Source organism: Narcine bancroftii, chromosome 2 (genome assembly GCF_036971445.1).
Source record: "Narcine bancroftii isolate sNarBan1 chromosome 2, sNarBan1.hap1, whole genome shotgun sequence".
Taxonomy (NCBI): Eukaryota; Metazoa; Chordata; class Chondrichthyes; order Torpediniformes; family Narcinidae; genus Narcine; species Narcine bancroftii.
This window is the reverse complement of record NC_091470.1, coordinates 314,416,986-314,434,078: the sequence shown is the minus strand read 5'-3', so window position 1 is coordinate 314,434,078 and position 17,093 is coordinate 314,416,986. Positions and strand designations below refer to the sequence as shown.

Sequence of the window (17,093 nt, the reverse complement as noted above, 5' to 3'; positions counted from 1 at the left end):
ATTGGAAAAATAGTAAAACATGTACCTAACTGTAGTCAAGTTTTTCAATCTTCAGTTTATTTTTATTAGAGTGGTGAGCTGTCAGTTTCCGTTCACAATTCAGAGAAAATATCAGAATAATCCAGTGGGAAGAATAGTTATTTTAGATCACTGAGACTTCAAAGTCATTGCCTGCTACGATTTAAGGTACTCAAAACTTATAGCTAAAGAGGATATTTCAGAAATTTTCAATCCTAATAGCTTGTTTATTCATGGGGACCAGGTATTAGCGATGGAACCACGCATGTATCTCCCTCATCTAGTCTCTGATATACTGAAAATCAGTAAAAAAAATTGACAAAACTTCTTTGTTAGTTTAAAAAAAAGTTTTTAAAAGTGTCAGTCAGTATTCTTACTATAGCTTTCCTCCACGCAGACTGCTTCTGGAATTGTGGTCCAGGGAATGCAATATCGTAAGACACAATTCTGAAAAAGATGCCAATCCTTAAAAGAATGTCTACAAAATTAATGAATGCCCAAAATGCAAAAGTTATATTCTGGGGCAAAAATGCAGAGTCAAAATTGGCATAATAAGAGTTAACAGGAGTTAGTTAAAGCATTAATTACAAAATAACATCATGTAATGCTGCCAGTACAAGTAGAAAGCTTGAGTAGTGAGAGCAATTTAGAATTTATCAAGAAAGCAGCAAGAAATTAATTAAGAGAGCAAAAATAGTGTGAAAGCAAGCTTGCAAGGGACATAAAAAGCAGATTTATGAAAGCTTTTGCATATGAAAAACATTAGTGAAGACAAATATAGGCCATTTATGGTCAAAAATAAGAAATTTATTGAGGGGAACAAAGAACTGGAAGAAAATAAACAAATATTTTGATTTTGTCTTCAATGGAAGAAAAGAGTTCATTTTTTAAAAAAACATGAGGAATTAGTGAAACTGAAAGCTAATAAATCCAAAATATCTGATAATCTGCAAACAAAGTATTAAAAGTGTATCCATGAAGATAGTGGAAGGCCATACTAGGATGGTGAAAGGAACTCTACTTCTTCTCCTACCAGAGCCTGGTCAGTTCCACTCAACTAACATTCATTTGCTGATACTTCTGTTCCCCTTTGATAATGCAAAGATTATCACCTGTGGTCCAGTAATTTCCTCTCTCACTTACCACAGTAGCCTTAGGTAAATTTTGTCTGGTCCTGCAGTTTATCTAACTTCATGCTTTTCAAAAGTTCTGACATTGCTTCAATATTTAACATAGAAAAGGACCTTGGCAATTTTGAAGATGACTTAAAGTGGACTGAAACTTTGAGCATATTGAGGACATGTCAGAACTTTTGAAAAGCATGAAGTTAGATAAACTGGTAAGTGTGAGAAGTATTCATTAAGGACCTCTGCTACCTCCTCTGACTCCATTAACGTTTCCATTGTCACACCTAATGGATTCTGTCCTCACATGACTCATTCTCTTGTTCTTCACATACTTGTAGAATGCCTTGGGGGTTTCCTTAATCCTGCTCGCCAAGGCCTTTTCAGGGCCCCTTCTAGCATTCTTGTTATTTTGTTATTCTCTAGAGCTCTATCAGGTCCTATCTTCTTAAACCTTGCATAAGCTTTTCTTCTTAACTAGATTTTCTGCATCCCTTGTACAATGTGAATCTTTCACCTTACCATCCTTTGCCTGCCTCAATTGAACGTACTTGTGTGGAGCGCATGCAAATGTTCTCTGCCATACATTTATCCGAATACATCTGCTCCCAATTTATTCTCCCAAGATCCTACTTAGTAGCATCATATTTTCCCTGACATCAATTAAATGTTTTCCCAAGTTGTCTATTTCTATCCTTGTGTTATGGTAAAATAGAGAGAGTTGTGATAATTTTCACTGGAATGTTTGCCTAATGCGAGACCTAACACCTGACCTGGTTCATTTCCTAATACCAGGTCAAATATAATCTCTTCTGTAGTTGGCCTATCTATATTTTATGTCAGGAAACCTTCCTGAACATACCTAACAAATTCTACTCCACCCAAACTCTTCATTCTGAGATGGTGACAATGAGGAAAGTTAAAATTACCCATCACGACAACCTTATTATTTTTGCGACTCCAGACAACTTGCAACCCATTGAGGAAGCATAAAGAAGGTTCACCAGATTGCTTCCCGATGTAGCAGAAATATCATATGCGGGAAGATTGGATTGACTAGACGTTTGCTCATTAGAGTTTAGAAGAATGGGAGATCTAACTGGAAAGTGAAAAATTCTTAGAGAACTCATTAGGTTGGATGTTGTGAGGATATTTTCCTGTTTGGATATCTAGAACCAGGGAGCAGTCTCAGGATGCAAGATTGGAATGAAGAGAAATTTATTCACCCCGAGGGTGGTGAGCCCACAGAACTTCTATCAGATGTGGTTGTTTAGGCCAAGTTGTTGAATATACTTAAGAAGATAGAAAGATTTTTGAGAACAAAATGGATCAAGGGGTGGGAAGAATTAGTAGGAATGTACATTAAGTAGTGCTAGGTCATACAGCTTCAGTGCCCTGGGTTTGACCCTGACCTTCTGTACTGTTGATGTGCATCTTCTCTAGAGGGTTTCCTCCCACATTCCCAAAGATATACTTGTTTTATTGTGCGGTAAGAAAATTGGTAGGTGTCAATAGGCATTTAAAAAGAGTAGGTTATTGGAAAGAAGTGATGAACTGGGATCCATGTGAATGACCCGATTAGCCAAATGTCATCCTTCTGTGTCATAAAGAAGTTTAAAATATGAGAAATGAAAATATATTGAGCTAAAGGATCAGCAGAGCAGGCCCAAAAGGTTCACTAGCCTTCTATCACATCCATTTTATATTTATGTGACATTATTTAAGTCACGTATGTTACACGCATGACCATACAGGTATTTGGAAAATTGCATGCAATTCAAATCTGAATGTCTGAATTACAATCCCCAGCAAGAGCAGAAGAGTAAAACTATCTGTAAATTATTGTATTAAATAAGAAATGCATGTTCTTCTCCATTGAAAATGCAATTATTTTCTGATGATGACTAATTTGATCATTTGCTTCCAAAATACAAAGTTGGTTTGTGGTGAGCAGTTGTATCTGGAAGAACAGAAAAGATATTCCATTGTCATAAAATGTGAGTGTTCTTGAATACAAGTATGGTCATATTCATATAGTTGAGAACCATCAACATCTGCAATTGCCAATATGGAAGCTCGAAAGGCCATTGGACAATTCACAGAGTCATGTTTCCTGCTTTTGGTGTTATTGCTTCACTGAACTTTTATATCATGGGTTTCAGTAAATTATATTCCTTAAAATTCTCATCATTGCCAAGACGACTTGCTGTATTTTCTGGATGCTATTAATTTCAATATTACATACAGATTATAATAAATTAAATCTTAAAATATTACAATAGTAAGCAAATGAGACCAGCATTGCCTCACTCAGAATATCAGTGGCATGTGATCTCCTGGATTGGATTTCATTTACTGAAAGGCTCAGTGAAGGACTTCCACATCTTTATTTCTTCATTTACCATAGCTTTCCTCTCTGCATTGTGTTGAATGAATTGGATTGAGTGGTGGCAAGACTAACCAGAGGCCAATGCTCTTGTGCTGTCTAGTGCTAGTGACCGAAGATGAACTATACCCACAAGGTTTGGATTCCCAAAACAGAATGAGTAGGTTTTGTGTGAGAAGGGGAGGTAGATGTTTCACAAAAATGACTTGGATGATTAAAAAGGCCCTGTGGTCCATTTGACCTAATTCTACCAGAGTACCAACCAACATTTTCTTATTACAGCATTCAGCAGTTTCTTTAAGACCAGTTTCTTGGCCTCAGTGGTTCCTTTGAATAGTGACAACAACCTGCCCAATAAACCTCCAATACTTTATCCTTGGATACCATTTTCAGAATCATTAACTGTTGTCAACTTGCTTCCCCCGAAATACTGTTTTATATGCATGATTGTGCTATTAATTATCTAATGTTACTCAGTTATGTCCTTTCTCAGGAAAATAAAGAATGAAGTTAATTTGTGCTAAGCCATTCATGAAAAATTTTAGCAAGTGTCAAAATAGAGAAACATTGAAACATAATAGTGCATTAAAATGTGTTATGTGAATTCAATATTTGGATCTTCTGCATACATCAACTTGTGCTTCTCAGATTTTTTCAGAATCAGATGGAGAATATGCCCAGTGAGTCAAAACGAGATGATAATGCTGCTTTTTCCACAGCAATCTGCTTCATTGTTTTTAAGGCCATAAGATGTAGGAGCAGAATTAGGCTCTTCAGTCCATCAGTCTGCACTGCATTTCAATCATGAGCTGATCCATTTTTTCATTCAGCCCCACTCCCTAGTCTTCTCCTCATAACCATTGATGTCCTAGCTAATGAAGAACCTATCAATCACTGTCTTAAATACATTCAATGACTTGGCCTCCACAACACCCTATAACAACTAATTCCACTGATTTACCACCCTCTGGCTAAAGAAATTCTTCTGCATTTCTATACTAAGTGGACACCCTACAATCCTCTAGTTGTGTCCTTTTATCTTTGACTCTTATAACATGAGAAACAACTTTCTACATCTACTCTGATCATGCCTTTCAACATTCAAAATGTTTTATTGCGACCCCACCCTCCACTCATTCCAACGAGTGCAGGCCAAGAGCCATCAAATGATCCTCATTATACCCCTTTCATTCCCAGAATCATCTTTGTGAACCTCCTCTGAATCCTCTCTACTGTCAGCGCATCCTTTCTTAAATTAGGAGCCCAAAATTGCTCACAATACTCCAAGTGAGATTTCACCACTGCCTCAAACCCTCAAAATCACATTCCTGCTCATCTATTCTATTCCTCTTGAAATGAATGGCAGCATTGCATTTCCCATTTTCACGACCGACTCAACCTGCAAGTTTACCTTCAGGATATCCTGCACAAGGCCCTTCAAATCTGAGAATTTAGAGTTTTCTTCCCATTTAGAAAAAAATCTGCCCGTTAATTCTTTTTCTATCAAAGTGCATGGCCATATCCTTTCCAACATTGTAATTAATTTGCCATTTCTCTGACCATTCTCCTAATCAGTCTCAGTCCTTCTGTAGCTTCCCTGTTTCCTCGACACTACTTGCCCCTCCACCTATCTTTGTATCATCTGCAACAGCTGTGATCATGTACTTGAAAACTACTAATGAATGCCAAAGACTTGGGTTCTCAATGACAATGTACAAGCTGTTTATTGTTTACCAAAAGATAAAAAGTATAAACTTACTATGCAAGTTGATAGGGTAGTTAAGTCATTAGTCAGTGGATTAAGTTCAATAGGAAATATTGCAGCTCTATGAAACTCTGGTTAGACCACACTTGGAGTATCGTGTGCAGTTCTGGTTGCCTCATTATAGGAAGAATGTAGATGCTTTAGAGAGGGTACAGAAGGGATTTACCACAAAGTTGCCTGAATTGGTGAATATGTGTTTTGAAGCAAGATTGACTGAGCTAGGGTTTTTTTCTCTTTGGAGCAATGAAGAATGAGAGGTGACCTAATAGAGCAGTGGTTCAAAACCTTTTTCTTTCCACTCACATACCATTTTAAGTAATCCCTATGCCATCGCTGCTCTGTGATTAGTAAGGGATTGCTTAAGGTTGTTTGTGGGTGGGAAGGGAAGGTTGAGAATCACTGCTCTAGACCCAATTGTAACTGAAACATTTTGCTTGAGAAAAATTGTTATTAGACCATTTCCTTTGGAGTTATGAAACCGTGCACATAACAAGTCAATTAGGTATGATTAAAACAGTAGTTTTCAAACTTTTCCTTTCCACCCACATACCACCTTAAGCAATGCCTTACTAATACTAATACTAAGCAGGCGGAGGCCCCGGTCCGGGCAGAAAGAAGGAGGCGAGGGACCCCGGTCCGGGCACAGGGAAAGCAGCGGCGGCCCTGGCCCTGGTCCAGGCAGTATGGTCCGACCTAGGAGGGGAGGCAGGCCCCTCCAGCCCGGGTAAGAAACCTGCATAGGAGAAGGCCACTCCGATATAAAACCTACGACCCAAGGACCTCGCTGCCACGTCCCAGCTTGCTTGGCCACGGCACACAAACCATGGGTGTAAAGGGTGGGGCCAGTACTGCGCACACTGCACTCCACCTAAAAGCTCCTTTGCGCAGGCCCATGTCCACGTCCTTCCCCTCCACGTCCCTGCAGCTGACGTGGACATTACCCCTCCATAAATCTTTGTCCGCGAAGCCAAGCCAAAGAAAGAAGAAGAAGAATCACAGAACACCTATGGCATAGGGAATACTTAAAGTGGTATGTGAGTGGAAAGAAAAAGGTTGCAAATCACTGTCATAGAGGTATGAAAGGTTATGAGGGGGATAGATATTGTGGACACCAGCGCCTTTTACCCAGGGCAACAATAGCAAATACCAGAGAATGTCTATTTAAGGTGAGTGGGGGAATGTTTAGGGAAGATGTCAGTGATTACATTTTTTTCCCCAGATGTTTGGAATGTATTGCCAGGGTTGGTGGTGGAGAGGGGTGTAAAAGGGACATACAAAAAAACTCTTAGATAGGCACATGGATGTAACAAAAATAGAGGGTTGTGAGCTGTGTGGTTGGAAAGAAATGGACTGATGTGAGTAGGTTTATATAGGCTGGCTCAACATCATGGGCATAGGGAGCATACTGTGATTTATTGTTCTATGTTCTTCATTCTATAAATACCATACATTTACAAAAATGTTAAATATAACTGCTAAAAAAAGTTTTTTGTGTGTCTCCAAATCCATTCTGTTAATTAGTGGTCCACAAATTAATAGGGAGACATTTTCCAAAACAAAGTCTGCACGTTCTTGCGGGGAAAAAAAATGAGGAAAAGAAAGCTTTAAATGTTTCTAGTTCTTTTCACATTTTCAAGCAATTTACAACTGAGTGTGCTAGCTTTTTGCAGCATCTCCACTTTAACAGTCACAAAGCTTGTCAGCATCCAGTTCGCTTTGCTTGTACTTGATTCTAATCAGGCCTCATTGCTTTACCTGAATTTTGAAGTTGCCATGACTAATTGTGAGCTTTTAGACTCACACTACGAAATGTTGAATGTATATCACACTTCATCACCTCAGTCAATTTCAATCATTTTCCGTTCTGACCTCATCACCAATGTAATGTATATCAAGTCCCCTCTGCAGGTTACTGGTTTCTTGAGAAGCAACATGCAGTGTGTGCAAAGTGAAATGTAACAACCAATGTAACAACTTGAGTCACTACAACACAAGTACAAAGTGAAAGACCTAATCAGTGAGCATATGCACATATTTGACAGCAATCCTGGAAAATGTCAATTCCAACTTTGTAGATCATTAATCAGAAGCAACCTCCAATGAGTCATTACATCTGCAATCTCTGCCAAGCTGTGCCGACATGCATAAACAGAGGGAGATAGGTAGGACATGATTCCATATTGACCAGCCAAAGACAAAGCAAAATACTGGGGAAAATGTAAAGATTCATTTTAGATCACATTGGTGGGAAACCAGAATAAAATATTCACACCTGCATCAAATGGTTAGATTTGAAGCTTGGAAAAATTCCTGAAAACTAATCATTCTGCAGAAGCTGAAGAAATGATTAGGCACCAAACCAAATGATTCAGGAAAGGACAGCAGGCTGCAAGAACATCAGATACCTTCTCCTTTTCAATGGTGTTTTCATCTAGAATTCCACATCCCTTCTCCCTCAATGTTCTAACTATAATATCCTTTTCCATAGTGAATGCAAATGAGGTATCCATTTAAAACTTCACCCATGGCTTCCCACAGATTACCACTTTGGTGTCACATACTAGTGAGGTTAAAATAGAGGATAATGCAGCTTAACATGGGGTTCAGGTTCTGGATCATTGGGCTCTCTACCAGGGAAGAAAGGACCTGTTCCAATGGGATGGTTTGCATCTGAACTGGAGGGGGACTATTATCCTTGGGGGAATGTTGGCTAGTGCTGCTCCTGGGGTTTAAACTAGTTTTGTCGGGAGATAGGAACCAGAGTAGATAGGAGAGTAGAGGAGGGAAAAGATATGAAAATTGCTCATAAAGTTGGAAGTCAATGCAATTATCAATTCAAATGCAAGAAGTATTGTGGGAAAGGAAGATGAGCTTAGAGCGTGGAATTGTGACCATTATTTAAACTTAGTTGCAAGAGAGGCTGGACTGGCAGCTCAATGTTCCCAGCTTCTATTGTTTCAGATGCAGTAAAGTGGGTGTGGAGAAATCACTCTTCTTTGGCTTGGCTTCGCGGACGAAGATTTATGGAGGGGTAATATCCACGTCAGCTGCAGGCTCGTTTGTGGCTGACAAGTCCGATGCGGGACAGGCAGACACGGTTGCAGCAGTTGCAAGAGAAAATTGGTTGGTTGGGGTTGAGTGTTGGGTTTTTCCTCCTTTGTGTTTTGACAGTGAGGTGGGCTCTGCAGTCTTCTTCAAAGGAGGTTGCTGCCCGCTGAACTGTGAGGCGCCAAGATGCACGGTTGGAGGCGATATCAGCCCACTGGCGGTGGTCAATGTGGCAGGCACCAAGAGCTTTCTTTAGGCAGTCCTTGTACCTTTTCTTTGGTGCACCTCTGTCTCGGTGGCCAGTGGAGAGCTCGCCATATAACATGATCTTGGGAAGGCGATGGTCCTCCATTCTGGAGGCGTGGATTCGATGCTGTCGGCCTCTGCCATCTCGAGTACTTCGATGTTGGAGATGAAGTCACTCCATTGAATGTTGAGGATGGAGCGGAGACAATGCTGGTGGAAGCGTTCTAGGAGCCGTAGGTGATGCCGGTAAAGGACCCATGATTCAGAGCCAAACAGGAGTGTGGGTATGACAACGGCTCTGTATACGCTAATCTTTGTGAGGTTTTTCCATTGGTTGTTTTTCCAGACTCTTTTGTGTAGTCTTCCAAAGGCGCTATTTGCCTTGGCGAGTCTGTTGTCTATCTCGTTGTCGATCCTTGCATCCGATGAAATGGTGCAGCCGAGATAGGTAAACTGGTTGACCGTTTTGAGTTTTATGTGCCCAGTGGAGATGTTGGGGGGCTGGTAGTCATGGTGGGGAGCTGGCTGATGGAGGACCTCAGTTTTCTTCAGACTGACTTCCAGGCCAAACATTTTGGCAGTTTCCGCAAAGCAGGACGTCAAGCGCTGAAGAGCTGGCTCTGAATGGGCAACTAAAGCGGCATTGTCTGCAAAGAGTAGTTCACGGACAAGTTGCTCTTGTGTCTTGGTGTGAGCTTGCAGGCACCTCAGATTGAAGAGACTGCCATCCGTGCGGTCCCGGATGTAAACAGCGTCTTCATTGTTGAGATCTTTCATGGCTTGTTTCAGCATCATGCTGAAGAAGATTGAAAAGAGGGTTGTTGCGAGAACGCAGCCTTGATGACATGACCTTTTATGTTTGACCCTGCTCTCACTGGCTGACTGATGACTCTTCCCCTTTCTCCTCAAAGGCTGTCATGTCACAAGCCTGCCCCCAGTTCGAGTCAGTGTGAGCCATCTCTTGCTAATAAAAGCCTCCAGTTTCCAATAACTTCAGTCTTTGATCATGCATCAATTTTATTAGCAAGATTTTGTTTGCCTCAGAACATGGACAAATACGAAGTTGGACCACCTAGAAATCGACCTGAGAGAACCCGAAGCAGCCGACAAATTCGTGCTCTGGCGCAGCTGCTTCAAAAGATTCCTCATAGCCTCTGCAGCTGCGATCCAGGACGTTGAAGACGAGCCCCATCTGCTATTTTTGTACATTGGGCATCGAGTCTACCGGATGGTCCAGGACTGCCAGACATACGGAGATGCCATGGACACCCTGAAAAACCAGTACAAGGTACAGGTGAATGAAGTCTATGTATGCCACATACTCCACTTGTGCAGGAAGAGACCCGCGGAAACATTCAATGACTTTATTAAGGGTATTAAAGGGTATTAAAAGGTAAAATAGATGGGGGAGAGCCAGTGGATGTGGTGTACCTGGACTTCCAAAAGGCCTTCGATAAGGTCCCACATAAACGACTGGCTTACAAAATCAAGGCTCATGGGATTGGGGGCAAAGTATTGATGTGGATTGAGAACTAGCTGGCAGGTCGAAGATAGAGAGTTGGGATAAATGGCTCGTTTTCTGGGTGGCAGGCGGTGACCAGTGGGGTGCCACAGGGATCTGTACTGGGACCCCAGCTGTTCACAATTTACATTAATGATCTGGATGAGGGGATTGGATGTAATATCTCCAAGTTTGCAGATGACACTAAGCTAGGAGGGGTTGTGTGCACGGAAGAGGGGGTCAGGAAGCTCCAGTGTGATTTGGATAAATTGAGGGACTGGGCAGATACATGGCAAATGCACTACAATGTGGATAAATGTGAGGTTATCCACTTTGGTAATACAAACTGGAGGGCAGATTACTATTTGAATGGCAATAGATTAAGAGATGGGGAAGTGCAGAGAGTCCTAGGGGTACTTGTACACCAGTCTCTGAAGGTGAGCATGCAGGTACAGCAGGCGGTTAAAAAGGCAAATGGTATGTTGGCCTTCATATCAAGAGGGTTTGAGTATAGGAACAAGGATTCCTTACTGCAGCTGTACAGGGCCTTGGTGAGACCACACCTGGAGTATTGTGTGCAGTTTTGGTCACCTTATCTAAGGAAGGATGTTCTTGCAATGGAGGGAGTGCAGAGGCGATTCACCAGGCTGATACCTGGAATGGCAGGAATGACTTATGAGGAAAGATTGCGCAAATTGGGATTGTACTCGCTGGAGTTTAGAAGATTGAGAGGGGATCTCATAGAGACATATAAAATTCTGGCAGGACTGGACAGAGTGGATGCAGATGGAATGTTTCCAATGATGGGAAAATCCAGAACCCGGGGCCATGGTTTGAGGATAATAGGCAAACCATTTAGGACCGAGATGAGGAGGAATTTCTTGACCCAGAGGGTGGTGAATCTGTGGAATTCATTGCCACAGAGGGCAGTAGATGCAGGTTCATTAAATATATTTAAGAGGGAATTAGATATATTTCTTCAGTATAAGGGTATTAAAGGTCACGGAGAGAAGGCGGGGATGGGTTACTGAACTTTAAGATCAGCCATGATCTCGTTGAATGGCGGAGCAGGCTCAAAGGGTCGAATGACCTACTCCTGCTCCTATCTTCTATGTTTCTATGTTTCTATGTTAAAGATTACAGAGAGAAGGCGGGGACGGGGTACTGAACTTTAAGATGAGCCATGATCTCGTTGAATGGTGGAGCAGGCTCGAAGGGTCGAATGACCTACTCCTGCTCCTATCTTCTATGTTTCTATGTTTATCAGGGCCGTGCAAGAGATTGCAAGGGACTGCAAATGCCAGGCTCTGAGTGCAGAACCGCACACACAGCTGCTGACCAGAGATATGTGTGTAACAGGCGATGTGCTGCTTCTGCGGGCAGGGTAAGCATCCGAGGAAATGCTGCCCTGTCAGGAACGTCATCTGCTCCAACTGCAGGAAGAAGGGACCCTTCGCGAAGGTCTGTAAGTCTAAGTAAACCCCCAAGCCCAGCAGCAGACTTCAGTCTTCTCCCTCTTCTCTTCTCTTCTGGTGAACGATGATAGGGGAGTGGGCATCCCATGGGGCCACCATCTCAACCGCCATCCTACCAGACTGCCGGCAGCCAAAGGAACTCCTCGGACGACAAGCTGACACTGGCATTGGTAACCCTGAATCAACACAGACTGCATCAACTCTCCAGAATCATGCTGGACGTCCAGGTAAACAGCCGCCCCACCGCTTGCCTATTTGACAGTGGAAGCACTGAGAACTTCAATCACCCAAACACTGTTCAGCACTACTCCCTTGGGGTGAAGCCTGCAAGACAGTGTCTCTCTAGCATCCCAATCCCACACTGCAAAAGTTTGTGACAGTTGCACAGTAACACTGACTGTCCAGGACGCAGTCTACCATAACTTTAGGTTCCTCATACTGCCACAGCTCTGTGCACCCATCCTACTGGGATTAGACTTCTAGTGCAACTTAGAGCATCACCATGGAGTATGAGAGGCCCCACCCTCCCCTCATGGTCTGTAACAAACAGTTTTCAAACTGCCCGCCCCTCCTTCACCATGTGGCCAATCAGCAGTTTCAACCTTTAACTACATCAACAAAAGAGGAAGAACTTGGAGAGGAAGAGAGTTTTGTACAACCGTCACAAGGAGAAAAAACAGAAGTAGGAGATCAATATATTCAAGGTAAAGTGGGTACATATTATGTTACCCCAACATCTCTTGATCCACAGGTTTTTGATAAGATCTTTGAAAAATGGATCTAATTAGTCAGAAAATGGATGCTAATTTTGCTGAAGTTAAAGCTGATTTTCCAAATCAATTGGGAGCCATTAAAGAAGAAATAACTGTATTGAAAACAGATGTGATCCAATATAATAAATCTGTTGATAAAATTAAAGTTAAAGTTCAGAAATTTGAAGAAGATTTCCATGTTTGTCATATGGAAGTGGAACAATGTAAGGACACAGTGAACAAGATAGAAGATGCCTTTACAGCTTGGGAAGTTGAGAAGAAAGGTCTATTGCAAAATGTTGATATGCTGGAGAATCAGAGTAGAAGAGTTAAAGTGAAAATTGTTGATTTGCCTGAATATTTTGAAGGTAACAACCCAGTAAATTTTTTTTCAAAATTGACTGCCTGAAATATTGGGATCAGAGAATTTTCCCAATGGTTTGGAGCTCAATAGAGCACATAGAGCTCTAAGGAAAAAAAATCGTATCCAGGGCAACGGCCACGCTCTGTCTTGATTAAGTGCCTATGTTATCAAGATTGGGAAATGATTCTAAGAATGGCAGTTCAAAAAGCAAGGGAACAATAAGGTTCTTTGCATGGCACTGGAGGCACTACCTCGCCAGTAAGCATTTTACCCAGCTGACTGACCAACAGGCAGTTGCCTTCATGTTTAACAACCAGCAGTGGGGTAAAATCAAAGATGATAAAATTCTGAGGTGGAGAATTGAGCTCTCCGCCTACAATCATGACATATTCTACCGGCTTGGATAGCTCAATGAGTTCTCGGATGTCCTGTCTCAAGGGACTTGTGCCAGTGTATAGATGGATCGACTGCAGACACTGCACAATGGCCTCTGCCACCCCAGGATCACCCAGTTTTTTCCACTTCATCAAGGCCCGTAATCTCCTCTACTCCATCAAGGACATCAGGACGCTGGTCTGTGTGGAATGCAAATTGCGCTTCTACTAGCCCGACCAGTCACACCTGATCAAGGCCACTTGCTCCTTTGAACGTCTGAGTATGGAATTCAAAGGACTCCTACCCTCCACGCACCATAATCTGTACTTCATCAACATCATCAATGGGTACTCACTGTTCCCCTTTGCCATCCCCTGCCCGGACATAACTGCAGCTACCGTCATAAAGGCTTGAACCATCTGTTCACCATTATCCCAAAGGGGGTGGACAGGTGGAGCAGGAGAACAGCATGGTCTGGAAGGCAGTTCTATTGGCCTTAAAGTCCAAAGGTCTCCCCTGTTCCCCCACTGACAAGAACTCCTCCCAGAAGCCCTTCACGTTATCCGGTCCCTCCTGTGTAAGGCCACCAATGAAACACCTCACAAAAGAATCTGTACATTCCCCAGGAGATTGGTGTCAGGGACCACCCTACCTTCCTGGCTGACATTCCCTTGGCCCATCCTACTTTGCAGACATGTGAGGATCCATAAGTCTGACCCACTGGTCAAGAGGGTCCAGTTGCTTCACGCTAATTCACAGTACACCTACGTGGCATTCACGTAGACAGTATCCATCCAGACCTGGCACACACAGGAGCATCTGGGACCACCCCACCCACCAACCAGCCAACAGGTATGCCCCCCCCAAATCTCTCCAGTGCCTCAGTTCCCAATCCCCACCATCCCAGCCAACCTAGCTACCAACACACACGCCCCCATCCTCCCAACTCAACCAAGCCGGGCCAACAGAGACTGGGGACACCCAGTCACAATGTCAAAGGAAGCCGCCATACAGAACTTATGAAGTCGACTGACTACACCACACCCCCACTGCGACTTTTTAAAAGAGGGGGTGAATGTGGTGAAACCACTATTGTATGTAAATGACAATCTATTGTTTGACCCTGCTCTCACTGGCTGACTCATGACTCCTCCCCTTTATCCCCCATAAAGGCTGTCAATGCCACAACCCTGCCCCAGTTTGAGTCCAGGTCAGTGTGAACTAGCAATACAAGGGATGCTGTCCATCTCTTGCTAATAAAAGCCTTCAGTTTCCAATTACTTCAGTCTTTGTGCATCAGTGGGCGGGGGGGGGGGGGGTGTAATGAAAAAGGGGAGGAGTGGCATTGTTCATCAAGGAAAATAGCACAGACTGTTCAGGCTGGACAGACCAGAGGGCTCATCTACTGAGTCTATATAAGTGGAGCTGATGAATAGCAAAGATAAGACCACACTCATGGATTGCATTATAGACTGCCCAAGAGTCCACCAGAATTGGAGGAGCAAATCTGTAGAGCTATAACAGACAACTACTAGAAACCCAAGGATGTGAAAGTAGGAGATTTTAACTTTTCACATGTTGACTTGGACTCTAATACGATAAAATGTTAGAGTTTGTTTGATGTGTTTAGGAACATTTTCTAAATCAATATCCATTGTCTTGTGGAACACTTTATGAGCTGAGGAAATTCCAAAAGGCATCCTCAAACAGGAGTATCGGCCAAACTGTGTATTAAATGACCAGTATTTTGTGCTATCATCATGTAGTTTTATTTGCCAGAATCCCTGGGATGCATCCAATTTAGTGAAAAACTTTGCACCAGCCATCTCACTTGTAATTTCATCCCTGGTTGGAATCTGATAATGTCTGTCTTTATATTGGCATTCAAGACTTTACACGTGTAGATCACAGTTTTTCTTTTTGACACACACCATTGAATTCACCCATTCTGTGGGCTCCTCCACTTTCTTTATGACCCCTAGTGCCATCGCTCGGTCGAGATCCTGCTTGAGCTTTTCTTTTAGTGGCACTGGAACCCACCTCGGGACATGCGCTACTGGCTGTGGGTCCTCTTTTAACTGCATCTTATAGGTAAATGGTAGAACTCCAAACCTCTTGAAGATGTCAGGAAATTGATCCAGTATTTCCTCTACGCTGTTCTGTGCAATGGTCACTATTAATGTGATACACCCTCTTGACTAGGTTTAAGTTTCTACATGCTTTGTCACCAAGCCATGAATAATGTCCATCTGGGACTACTGTGAACCTGAGGTGATGCTCTTTATCTTTAACGTTCACCTTGAGCTCATATGTACCTTTTATGTGGATGGTCTGTCCATTGTAGGCTTTGAGCAGTACAGGATTTGCATGGATGTATCTTCATTGCTTTGATGTCACACTCAGATCAAATTGACCTTTTCCTCCATGTCTAACTTGAAAGGAATATTTGTTCCATTTGAATGCAATGACACAGATCCTGCTCAACACTTCCAGCACCACCATGCCCAAGAAAAGTGTCACTGAGAACAGTTTCTTCTACAGTGTCTTCTATGCTGTATACACTTTTATTAGTGTTCAGTTTCCCTTTAGAAAAACATTGCTTTGCATAGTGATTCTTCCCTTTGTATTTGTTAGATTTTCCCATAAACTGGGTATTGCTTTAGTGCATGTTTAGCACCACATCGTTTACAATTGAATGTCTCTCCGTCTTTTTGTTGTTTCCTGTATCTCATATTTTGTTTGTGTGTGTCCAGACACTGTGGTTATGACTATGCCTTCATTTTCACTGGCTTTTATACCATCACCAAACTTCACATGCTGCAGAGCTAATTCACTGACGTGGCTTAACTATACAACTCCAGCTCAGGTAAGCTCTATCTCTTGCAGCAACTTCTCTCTCCTTTTCTTATCATTAATTCCAAACACAATTTGATCATGGGTCATTGAATCTTGCAGCAATCCAAAATTACATGTTCTTACCATTTTTTTTAAAAAACAGACTTAAAATTAAAAGTATCAAAGATCTCTCCCTGCAGCTGCATGCGCAAGCGACACACATACCTCTTCAAGGTTTCATTTTTCTTTGGTGAATAGTGTTCATCAAACATATCAATAACCTTGTTGAATTTGCTCTGGTCTTCTGCCTCAGCAAAAATAAATGTGTTGAAAAACTCTAATGCTTGAGGTCCTGCTACTGTAAGTAGCAATGCAATCTTCTATGTATCTGGTTCGCTATCAATTCCAATGGCTTGCAGATACAGCATAAAGCTTTGTTTAAACAGCCTCCACTTGTGGTTGATATTTCCAGTCCATTTCACAGCATTAGGAGTTTTTAAACCCTCCATAATATCACTGCTGATATCGACTGTTACTCACTATGCACATTATGTGTTTCTTTTTTTTTCACTCCTGTGCACAGCAGAACCTGGCTGTTTCTTCTACTCTGGTACCATGTGATTTTTTTCTATTATAATAAATAAACTTTTTTTTTTAAACACCTAGATTTATTAACTAAGCTAACAGCACAAAGGTCAGACCTCATGTGGAGGCATCCAATTTAAATCAACTCAAGATGCAACAACATTCCCCAGATACTACACACTCAGTGGGAGAGTGGGAGAGTGGTGTGTTGGGGAACATTTTGGGTCCAGTGATCATAATGCCATTAGTTTCATTAATTATGGATAGGTCTGGGCCTCGGGTTGAGGTTCTCAATTGGAGAAAGGCCCATTTTGAGGAAATAGGAAAGGATCCAAAATGCGTGGATTGCAAAAAGTTGTTTTCTGGAAAGGATGTGTGAGGTAAGTGGAGGATCTTCAAGGGTGAAATTGTTAGAGTAGAGTTTGTATGTAAAGGGAAACTTAACAGGCATATGGAACCTTAGTTTTTGTAGGATATTGGGGATCTAGTCTGGAAGAAGAGAGGTATATAGCAACTATAGGCAACATGGAGAAAATGAGATGCTTGAGGAGTATAATAAATGCAAGCAAAGCCTCAGGAAATAAATCAGGAAGGTGAAAAGAAAACAAAGTTGCTTTGG

General features: G+C 42.1%; 1 protein-coding gene across 2 annotated transcripts in view; it reads left to right on the top strand.

Annotated features, from left to right (window-relative positions):
• Positions 1-17,093, top strand: part of colec12 (collectin sub-family member 12) — a 214,465-nt gene that overhangs the window by 74,716 nt on the left and 122,656 nt on the right. The gene's annotated exons all lie outside the window — the stretch shown is intronic.